At 48.2% G+C, this 10,844-nt stretch overlaps 1 protein-coding gene across 1 annotated transcript in view; it reads left to right on the top strand.

The window, feature by feature from the left end:
* The first annotated feature begins 1,695 nt into the window (after positions 1 to 1,695).
* The window catches only part of LARGE1 (LARGE xylosyl- and glucuronyltransferase 1), a 611,843-nt gene continuing 602,694 nt past the window's right edge, over positions 1,696 to 10,844 (top strand). Inside the window, exon 1 of the mRNA XM_072655854.1 lies at positions 1,696 to 1,984. The gene's annotated coding sequence lies outside the window, so the exon portion shown is untranslated. The remainder of the gene's footprint in view (positions 1,985 to 10,844) is intronic.

The raw sequence follows: 10,844 nt of genomic DNA, 5'->3' as shown, positions 1-10,844 counted from the left end.
GCCTCCGCTAGCTTCCCCTCCCAGGTTTCATCTTCAGCTCGCCAGACACCCCCCTGTGCTCGCCCTTTTCCGCTCCCCCCTACCCCTCGAGATGAGACCAATTCTGCAGCCTAGCGCCTTTCCCCGGACACGGTGCCCAGTTTAGCTTTCAGTGAATGCAAGCTGAGCCCCTCCGGAGGTCTGCAAGGAAAGGGGACTACGGGAGGCTTCTGAAGGGGCAGAAAAAGAAAGCCGGAGGAGGAGGACGTGAGGGACTCAGGGCGTGGCGAGGGATGCGTGGGAACTGTTCCACTGAGGAGGGAACCCGAGAAATTCTGACCGCCCCCCCGCCCCCATCCCTCCTCGGGAGTAGCTGCTGTCCAGCCCCCTCTGGGTCTTTCCACTGCTGTTCGCAGCTCGTGCGTGTATCCGAGAGAAGCTGCGACCCCAGCAGGAGGGAGAGGAGGAGGAGGAAAGAGGTGAAAAAACTTCCTCGCCTCCTCCGCGCCTCTCCGAGCGCCTCAGCCCCTGGCCGAGGTCTAGCGCGTGCACGGCGGGGCTGTGCATAGAAGCAGCAAAGGCGGCCAGGCGCCCTGGGCTGGGCTTCCCCTCCGCTGTCTCTCGCCATGTAGGTATGGAGAGCTAGAGCCACAGCAGCTGCCGCCAGGGAGCTCCCAGGCTTGCCCCCGTCGGTCCCGATCCTGTCCACCGGCTCCCCATTCCGGGTGTTGCAGCCGCTAGCTCGGGAGGGAGGAGCCGGGGGAGGGCGTAGAGGAGGGGGCCGGCCCCGCGGCCGCCCGGCTACAACCTCTCCCATTGGCCGGCCGGCCCTCTCCACGGGGTCACGGGGCCCTGGGGGGGGCGGGGTCGCAGGCCCCGCCCCTCGAAGCCCCGCCCCACTCCTCCTCCGGAGCCGGCCCCGGCTTGCTGGTCCCCCCAGCTGTAGAGACACGACACAGACACACAGTCACTGCAGCTGCTGAGCCCGAGCCCGGGGCACGCGGCGGCGGCGGCGGGGCTAGACTGCTCCGGGAACGCTCGGCGAGCCCAGCCAGGGCACCGAGCCCCGCGGGGAGCAGCGGGCAGCCCAGCCAAGGCCAGTCCGGTCCGGCGCGGCCAGCCCCGAAGCGGCTCCCGGCCCGGGCAGCCCCAGCCGCCGGCGGTGCACGGACAGTTCCCGGGAAGCCAGCCCAGGCCGGGGAAGCTCGGGCGGCCGCGGCCGAGAAGGAGGAGCTAGCGTGCGAGCGGGGGGCGGGCGGGGACTCCTCCTTTGCCTTTCTCTGGGCCCCCTCCCCACTGTCCCCCCCTCACCCCGCTCCCGGCGCCTCCGCTTCGGTGACCTTCTCGGGGTTTCACCCCCGCCCCCGCCCCCTGCCTCCTCTTCCCAGGCCGGGCGAGGCCCTCTCCTCCTCCTCCAGCTCCAGCTCCCGATCGCCTTCCTTCCCGCGGAGCAGAGAGCGGCGCAGGCCCTGGGGGAGGGGGCGAAGAGGCCGCCCCGAGCCCGCCCGCTCCCCCTGCCAGCCTGCCAGCCGTCCGGGCCCGGCCTGGACTGCCCTCCCTCCCTCCCTTCCTCTCCACCCCTTCTCCGGCAGGGGCCAGCGGGGCCCGGGCGGGCGCGGCCAGCCTCCCCTCCCCCGGCGGCGGCGGCGTGGCCAGGAGCAGCGGGCAGGCCCTAAAGGGCATCAGCCCACCCGGCCCGGGGCTGAGGGGGCCCGCGGACCTTGGCCCTGGCCCGTGAGGAGCGTGCCAGGCGGTGCCCAGGAGGAGTCCCACGAACAGCAGCCGGTCGCGGCGGCGGCGGGAGCCGCGGGAACCAGAGCAGGGGCAGGGACCGTAGCCTCGCCGGCGGCAGCAGCAGCAGCCTCCTGGTCGCCTGGGCTGGCATCGCCTGGCACAGCTGCTCCGCGCATCCCCGGAGCCGGACTGACACCTCCTAGCTGAGCAGAGCCCGCCGCCGGTGCCCGAAGCCTCCTCCGCCTTCTACCGGGCGGCTCCAGCGGTCAAGGTAAGAACGCCGGGCACACCAGCGACTGGACTGAGGAAGAGTCCCTTAACCTTCTCGGGACAAGTTAGCCAAACCTGTGGCTGTCACTCCACAACGTGGCTCTGGGGGTGCTGGAGGGGCTTAATCACCGCCCCCTCCCCAGCAGTGAGATCCAGAGGGGAGTAGTCGCAAAGAAAATCCTCTCCTCTTCTTTCCCCTCTTCTCCATTCTCTTCTTCCTCCTTCCCCTCCTCCTCCCGCTTTTATCCTCCTTCAGAGCCCCCAGATTGTTCTACAGCCCAGTGCACTGCTCCCCCCTCCTCTCCCCCCCCCCCACTCCTCCGGCACACAGCGGGGAGTGCCCCCTGGCATGCTGGTGGGCATTTATGCAGTTGGAAAGACTGGTTTACAAGAGTCCCCTCCTCCGACCGTGCAGGGCACACATCTGCCTGTCCTGGCATGATCCCGGGAAGGGGAGGGGGGGAAGAGAACTTTTCTGTTCTCCATGTTGCATAGACTACACTCAAACTGGATAGGGGTGGGTGGGTTAGTAGGCAGGGTATAAGAGAGTTAGCTCCCAGGTCTTCCTCCGAAGCAGCTGGTCTGCGGGGAGAATAGGTATGACTTAGACAAGACGACTCATTACTGTTAGACAAAGTTGCTGCTGATGAGTTGGTCGATATATAAGAGGCTCAGGCATTGACAGCGTAAATGTCAATGATTCCGAAGGGCTCAGGTCCTCCAAAGTTACTATATACCAGCTATTTTGTCCATTGTGTGATTACCTGGCTCCAGCTTTTATTTCCCTTTGAAGAATGAACCTGTAATCTATCAGTCTATTTGGAATTGATTAAGCCTGTGGGCTCTGCCCAAAGCCATTTGATCTTAAACGGGTCTCTTAGAGGGAACAGATGGTAGCCAGGTGCAAGGAATCCATTCCCTGTGTGGCCCTCTTAAATGAGGATGGATTTTATTTTTCCCATCCCCTCTGCCCATGATGTATCTCGGCTGAGCAGGTTTCCGCTGAATTCAGAACCCGTGAATTTTGTCACTCAGTCCATTAAAAGGATCTCCTTTGGGAGCAGCTTACATTTTCCATGAATGTCACACAAAGTTTTACAGTGGCTTATATAAGGGACCCAAGAGATTGTCCCTCCAATGCTGGCTTCTAGGGCGGATGAATGGAGGCGTTCACCTTTCCTAGCAAAGAAGCAAGTTCCTCTACAGGGAAATAGGCTAGAAGTGCCCTCCTACTTTTTAGAGATTTTCTCCCCATCTTTTCCCCCTCTGCCCACCATCAGAAGTAAACTGGGGGTCATTCAAGAGACTAGGACAAGAATAAGGTGGTCCACCTTTTGGAAGTGTGTGTTTACATATATACATCAACAAATAGATTGTTGCTATAAATTGGCTCAAAAAGTACATTCCAAATCGTACTGTTAGGAGGCTCTGCCTTGAGATTTCTCCTTTCTTTTAATGCACTTGGTTTTCTTTTTTGAAGCTAGTTAATAGAACCAGAATTACTGACCCAAAATTATAGAATCCAGTCCCATCACGGCTATGCCATCAAGGAAATGGGCATTAGAGGAGAGGACAGTGTCTCTGATCAGGGTATGCCCTAAGGGAGGACAAAGAAATAAACAAGGAAAAGAATATCTGCCCAATAGGATAGAGTTTGGGCCGGTTTATAGGGCCCTAGGTTCAGAGTTGGAAGAGACATTAGAGAATATCTAATGCTATTCTAATTTTCTCATTTTACCACTGAGGCCTAGAGACACCTAATGATTTGTCTGAGGGAACTCAAGCCCTAAGTGCCACAGCAGGGATCTGAACACAGATCTTTTTGATGGTGTGAAGTCTGAATGGGTAGAGGGTAGCTACCAAGTAACTTCCTTAATTAAGTGTTCCCTTTTAGAGATAAAACTTCTTCTGTGTGACATTAATTTCTTCTGCTTGGAAATAGAGCTGGAATCTCCAGGAACAAGCTGGATGGCATTCTAGTCTCATCGAGATTCTGAAAGTGCTTAAGCAGCATCAGAGGGTTGCTAAGAGGCTTTGCCTGCTCTTCTGAGTCTTAAAAATCCTTACAGAATAGGGGACAATGCATTCATCGAGTCAGTGCATCCTGTAGCCACCTGCACTAGCAATATACCAGGGGGGTTAATTGTTTATTTCCTCACTGGTGAAGACACTTGGCCCAGGGTAGTAAAAGCCTGAGGTCCTTCCTGGTTTTCTTAGAGGTTCCATAGGTGCTTGGGCTCAAAAGGAGTTTTGGTGGTGATGGGCAGCAGCCCAGGAAACAGCAGCACAACTCAGCCTTGGTCTGGGAGGCCTGCAGCGGGCATTTGGTGCAAAGCGGCCGTTGAGAGGCTAGGTGGTTGTTTAAAAAGTGTGTGTGTGTTAGATAGATAGTATTGCCTTTCTGTCCTTAAGTAGTAATGGTAATAACTCACTTTTATGAAGCATTTTTAGGCTTCTAAAGCACTTTCCTCAAAGCCATTCTGAACAAGATAGTGTCAGTACTGGTCTTGTTCATTTAAAGGCTAGTTGACTGACTGGTGGATTCGTTTTATAGAAGAGATGACTGAGTCTCAGACGATTTACTTTAGGGTTCCTGGATCCCATCTGTAGAGCTGGACACGATGTTACAGACCACCTAGTCCCACCCTCACCCATATTACAGATTACAGTGTGAACCTCCAGGAGAGACTTTAAGTGACTTGCAGGAGATGGTGCAGCTAGTGACAGAGATGGGCATCATGACCCTGATAGATCTTCTAAGGAACTCAGTCTCTTGGGTTGTGGAGCAGGTACCAGGCAGGTACCTCACAGATTTTTTTTTATGATTAGCAGCTAGCTCAAGCAACAGATAGAGTGCTGGGGCTGGGGTCAAGAAAACCTGAGTTCAAATTCTGGATCAACTTTATGAGTCTATGCAAAGTGCTTCACCTCTGCCTGCCTCAGTCTCCTTATCTGTAAAATGGAGCTAATGGTAGCATATACCTCCTAGGGTTGTGTGAGGATAAAATGAGTTAATTTTATAAAGCCCTTTGCAAACTTAAAGCTCTATAAAATATCATGTCATATCATCATCATCATTGTCATCATCATCGTTGCCATCATCATCCCTTGGCCAGTGCCACAACTAGCATTTTTAGTTCCTGAGACAAGCTTCACATAATATGTAGTTCTTTAGGTAAAACTCAGTTAGAGGGGACACTCTGGGACACCAGCCTCCAGAACACAGTGAAGCTGAGGGTGGGCATATAGCTCTTTAATCATTCTTGCTAACTAAGTGCTAAATTAAATTGTTCCTAGGGTTGTTAAAGGAATTTATGGATTGTTTTTGCTGTCTAAATTTTGATACCCTGGGCCGGTGCCCCAGCTGTCCTGCCCTAGTTACATGGCTCTGCCATGGGAACAGTTGTCCACAGCACAAATTGAGCCAGTCCTATTTCTGAGCTCTAATTCTTACTCCACTATTGTGGGGACAATTTGTTCTCTTAGTGAAATGAAGATTTATCTGTCTGGTCTCTTAGAAGTGCTAGAGATGCTAATGAGTTAGTGTCCTAAAAGCTCTATCCTTTCCTCAGATAATAGGGCTGCTGGAATAGCAAATATTATTATTATAATGACTGATGACAAGATATGTGTTCTTTATGGGACACTTTCCTGTGGGATTCCAAAGACTGGCAGAGTAAAGCACAGATAGTTTTGTTTGCCCATGAATACAATCCATTTAAGAACTCTACTATGAGCCAACCTGACAGGGCTTTATTAATTTGGGCTTGGAATTTAAAGATCTGAGTTAAAAACATTTTTCCAGATTTATAAGCTGTGTTAACCTAGGGGATCTACTTAACTCCTTCAACCTCAGTTGCTTCATCTGTAAAATAAGGGCAATAAAGTTGCTGGACTCTTAAGATTTTGTCTATAACCCATCGATAGGGCTTTTATTGTTGTCATAGATGTGTGGTGGTGGCAATGGTGGTGGTGGTGGCAATAGTGGTAGTAGTGGTAGTGGTAGTGGTAGCAGTTGTGAGGATTGTGGTGATGGTCATAGTACTAAACAAAGGATTGGATTTCCACATGCAGAAGTGAAGGTGAAGCATTCCTTAACTAGGGAATAGAAAATAGGTAGGATGTGATTGACATCATAGAATCCTAGATCTGATGATGATAGATAATAGCTAATATTTGTATAAAGCACTTAACAAATATTACCTCATTGGCTCCTCACCACAACCCTGGGAAGTAGGTTCTGTTATTATCTCTATTTTACAGATGAGTAAAATGAGGCAGGGCAGACATTAATTGACTTGCCCAGAGTCACACAGCTAGGAAATGTCTGAGGAAGGATTTGAATTGATGACTTCCTGGCTCCAAGTCCAATACCCCATGCATTGTGCTACCTAGCTGCCTTTGTTGAAAAAAAGAGACTTCCAAGGTCATCTAATTGAACTCTCTCATTTTCCAGATGAGAGAACCCAGATCTCGTGAGGTTGAAGTGACTTTTTGGATTACACAGGAATCAGAGCCAGGTTCTGAACCAGTGTCCTTTCCATCCCCCTACCTCCTCCAGTGGACTCTTTGGATTCTTGGGATCAGCAGTTCCCTGTTCTGGTCTCTGGACAGATCTGTATTTGGGGAATTGGTAGGGAGTAGGTAACATGGCCAGCATCAATGACAAATGAGCATCAAATTTAATTCCTACCTAGGTCATATTCTGGCTGAGTAGATTCTTGGTGCTGAAAAAGTCAGTGAAATAATATACAGAAAGAGAAATTTCAAGAGTCATTTCTCCACAAGACTGGTATAAATAAATCACTGTACTTGGGTAATAAGCTACTTTCTCATGGTTTGCTCATATTTCTTTCTAGATAATGGGACTATTGAAATGCATGTAATAGGTGTGTGTGTGTGTGTGTGTGTGTGTTTGTTCTTCGTTGCCAAAGAAGACCATGCCATCAGAGAAATGATGACATGACTTGCACTTGACTCTGTTTTGAGTGAGGGAGGGCTGTGCAGGTCACCAGCCTCACTTCTCCTCCAGAGCCATCTGAATCCAGTGACCAGGTATTCATCAGGATGACTGGAGATGACCCAGGATGAGTCAGTTGGGGTTAAGTGACTTGCCCAAGGTCACACAGCTCGTGAGTGTCAAGCGTCTGAGGTGAAATTTGAACTTAGGTCCTCCTGACTCTTGCACTGGTGCTCTATCCACTGCGATAGTAGGGCTGAGAGAAAGGCATGCCAGATGTGCATCAGAAACACCCAAACTGGAATTTGTTCTGCTGTGTGAGATGGAGAAAGTAACCTTATTTTTCTGAGCCTCAGTTTTCACATTAACCAAAGGGGATCATCATATTTATATTAGTTACCCCACCCCCAGCACTATGTTGGGCAAAGTGCTTCTTTAAACCTTAAAGTGCTAAATGATTATTTACAAAATGGGAATAAGTACTTGTATTGTCTCTGTTTAAGACACCTGACTTTATTAGTGAACTTTGGGCAATGCTCATAGTCACAAAGATTCAGAGCTCAAAGAGATCTTTGTTTAATCTCTGCATTTTGTAGAGGACAAAACTGAGGCCCAATGAGATCAAAGGACTTGCCCAGCATCACCCTATCCCTTTCACACCCGGGTAGTGTGACTTAAATAAGACATGTCTATAAGGTACTTCGCAAATACAGAGAGGTGTTACTTGAGGCATGAGGATTTCAGCTTGCAGAAATGAAGAGACATTCATAGGATCATAGACTGAAGTCTGGAAGAACCCATCAAGTCCAACTCCCTTCATTTAAAAAGGAGAAGACTGAGGAAATAAAGGAAAAGAAGGGAAGAAACACTTATATGGTGCCTACTATGTGTCAGGTACTGTGCTGAGCATTTGCAAATAGTATCTCCTTTGAGCCTTGAGACAACCCTGCAAGGTAGGTGCTATGATCATTCCCATTTTAGAATTGAGGAAACTGAGGCAGGCCATGGTTAAGTGACTTGTCCAGGGTCCCAACATAATAAGTGTCTGAAATTGAATTTGAATTCAAGTCTTACTGGTTCTAGGCCCAGCACTGTGCTATTTAGCTAGAGACTTGTCCAAGGTCACACAGATATTATGTGTCAGACCTAGGATTTGAACCTAGGATCTCTCATTCTAAATCCATTGAGTTTTTATGGTTTGTTTTATAATTATGAGTATATACTGTGTGTACATGTATGCATGCATGTGTACATATATATGCATGGCATCAGTCCTCTTCAAAAATGAAGGTTGAGCAACAGTGTACATATTTATGTGTGTATATATACATGCATTCATATGTGCATGTAAATAGACATGTATATGTTTTCATGTCTATATGGTATGTATATATGTATACACATGCTGTATACATGCACTGTATATACACTTATATACATATAATGTGTATTTGTATGTATATGTGTGTGTTTACATATATGTGTGTGTATATAGGCAAAGAGAGAATGTGAAAGCTCTTTGACTCAACTCTCTCCTTCAATCTGTCCTTCACATAATTGCCAAAGTTATTTTTTTCAAAACTGCAGGTGTGACCATAGTATACACATCCTTCCTCACATCCCAAGGAGGTCCAGTTTTTCCCTACTGATTCTTTGCTAAATATAAGACAAGACTTGGACCCATGTCTTCCTGGCTAAAACTGAGGCTCTGTATAAATTGTGCCAGTCTGCCACTATTATTATTATTTTATGTCTGAAATTTGGGAAACCTAATGTCTTTGGTCTCATAGCTACTAGGTGTCTTGTGTTAGGATTCTGAACCACAGTCTTCCTAACATGAAGTCATGGGAGGTTGTTGGTAAGATTGACGATAGTCCGGTGTTGCTCAGAATCTAGCTGTGTTTCATCCCTTTACGAAGTCCTCCTCCCCCTCACCCCGTGCTTTAAAGGAAAAAAAAATTATTATCAATGCAAATAGAGAAAAGGTCCCTTATCAGTCATAACTCTGCCCTCTTGTGTACATGAATTACATCTGGGTCTTTCATTATATAATTATGCAACAGTGGGGGAACTGACGGTGCTGTTTAAGAAATGATACAGTAGAAAGACTTGCAGACAGCTCTCCACAGAACAAATTCCATTCTGTACGATTTGCCTCTCTGTGGAGTTGTGGATGTTTCCAGTACAGCCCATGAGTCTGTTTGGTTCAGTTGATTGGCTTTTGGCTTGAACTTTCTGTAGGTGGTTGTTTTCAGGGTGAAAGGGAACAGTTTAAGAAGAGGGCCGTGGGAGGGTGGGTCGTGGGAAGGGAAGCATACGCAGATTTAGTAAAGTGGGGGGGTGAAGCACTTGGTTGGGCTCAATTAGAAGTCATTACAGTTCATAAGCTTTCTGGCCTCAGAGGACAGAAGCAGGCAGAATTGGTGGAGGATGCAAAGAGGTAGAATCTGATTTAATCTAAGGTATAACTTCCTAGTAATTACAACTACCCAGAAATGGAATGGGTTGCCATTGGGGGATCGTAGGTTCCTCATGGCTGGCTTTCTTTGGGTAGATGCTGCATGAGCATTTGTGTGGGATATGGTGGTATATATTTCCATGCAGGTGCAGGCTATGCTAGATGGCTCTTGAGGCCCCTTGGGGCTCTGGGTTCTGATTTATAAAGCAATTCTTCAAAGTCCCAAAATGCTTTATTCCCAAGAAGCAAGGAAAGTGTATGGGGAATGAATGAGGCAAGGCCAGGTAAGTTAGTTTAATTGAAGTCAACGATTCAACAGCTAGTTATTTAGCATCTTATTGATTACAAGACTTCCCCTCCCCTTTTTACATATGAGTTGGTGGGAGCTGGTAATAGAGGTGAACCTCCACACAGAACTGAGGAGTCTGTGAATTTTAACCTGTCTTTATTACTGAACTTTGAGCAATGCTCATGGGTACAAAGATTCAGAGCTCAAAGAGATCTTAAGGTCCAATCTCTGCATTTTGTAGAGGACAAAACTGAGGCCCAGTGAGGTCCAAGCACTTGCCCAATGTCACCCCATCCCTTTGACACCCAGGATTTCAACACAGGTATTCTGATTTCAAATCCAAAGCTCATTCCATTACACCACATGTCTTCTCTGCCTTAGGATGTTGGGAAGGAAGGAAGGAAGCAAGGAAGGAAGGAAGGAAGGAAGGAAGGAAGGAAGGAAGGAAGGAAGGAAGGAAGGAAGGAAGGAAGGATGGGTGGAAGGGAGGGAGGAAGGAAGGAAGGGAGGAAGGAAAGGAACATATTAAGCACCTAATATGTGTCATATATTGTACTAAACATATTAAAAATATTTCATTTAATCTTCCCAACAGCCCTGGGAGGTAGGTGTTATTCTTCCCGTTTTACAGTTAAGAAAATTGAGATAGGCTTAGGTTAAGTTGACTTGCTGAGGGTCATACAGCTAGTAAGTATCTGAGAATGAATTTTAGCTCAGATCATCCTGATTCCAGAATCAGTACTCTATCCAAAGTGCCACCTAATTTTCTAGAAACTGGAAAGCAAGTCTAGGGTTTCACCTTTTGTGTGTGTCATGAACCTTTTTCGCAGTCTGGTGAAGTCCATTGGCCCCTTCTTCAAATGTGTTTAAATGCAGAAATAAAATACATAGGATAACAAGGACAGCAGTTATGATCAGCATATTTATCAAATTATTTTTGGGGAAAAAATGCGTTCATAGATTCCAGGCTGAGAACCGCCGAGACGACTCAGTGAAAGCGTCTTTGGGACAGTTCTGATACATCAGGGATGATTTCGATTCCATCCTATTTGCTCATGGTTTTGACTTCTTCCCTGAGGACTTTACACTTTCAGGAATTTTCATTCAACACAGATTGGGGAGTTACAAGCATTAGATCTGGTAACATCTATTAA

This window comes from Notamacropus eugenii, chromosome 3 (genome assembly GCF_028372415.1).
Source record: "Notamacropus eugenii isolate mMacEug1 chromosome 3, mMacEug1.pri_v2, whole genome shotgun sequence".
Lineage (NCBI taxonomy): Eukaryota > Metazoa > Chordata > Mammalia > Diprotodontia > Macropodidae > Notamacropus > Notamacropus eugenii.
The sequence above is the reverse complement of the archived record's forward strand: the minus strand, read 5'-3'. Positions and strand labels throughout refer to the sequence as shown.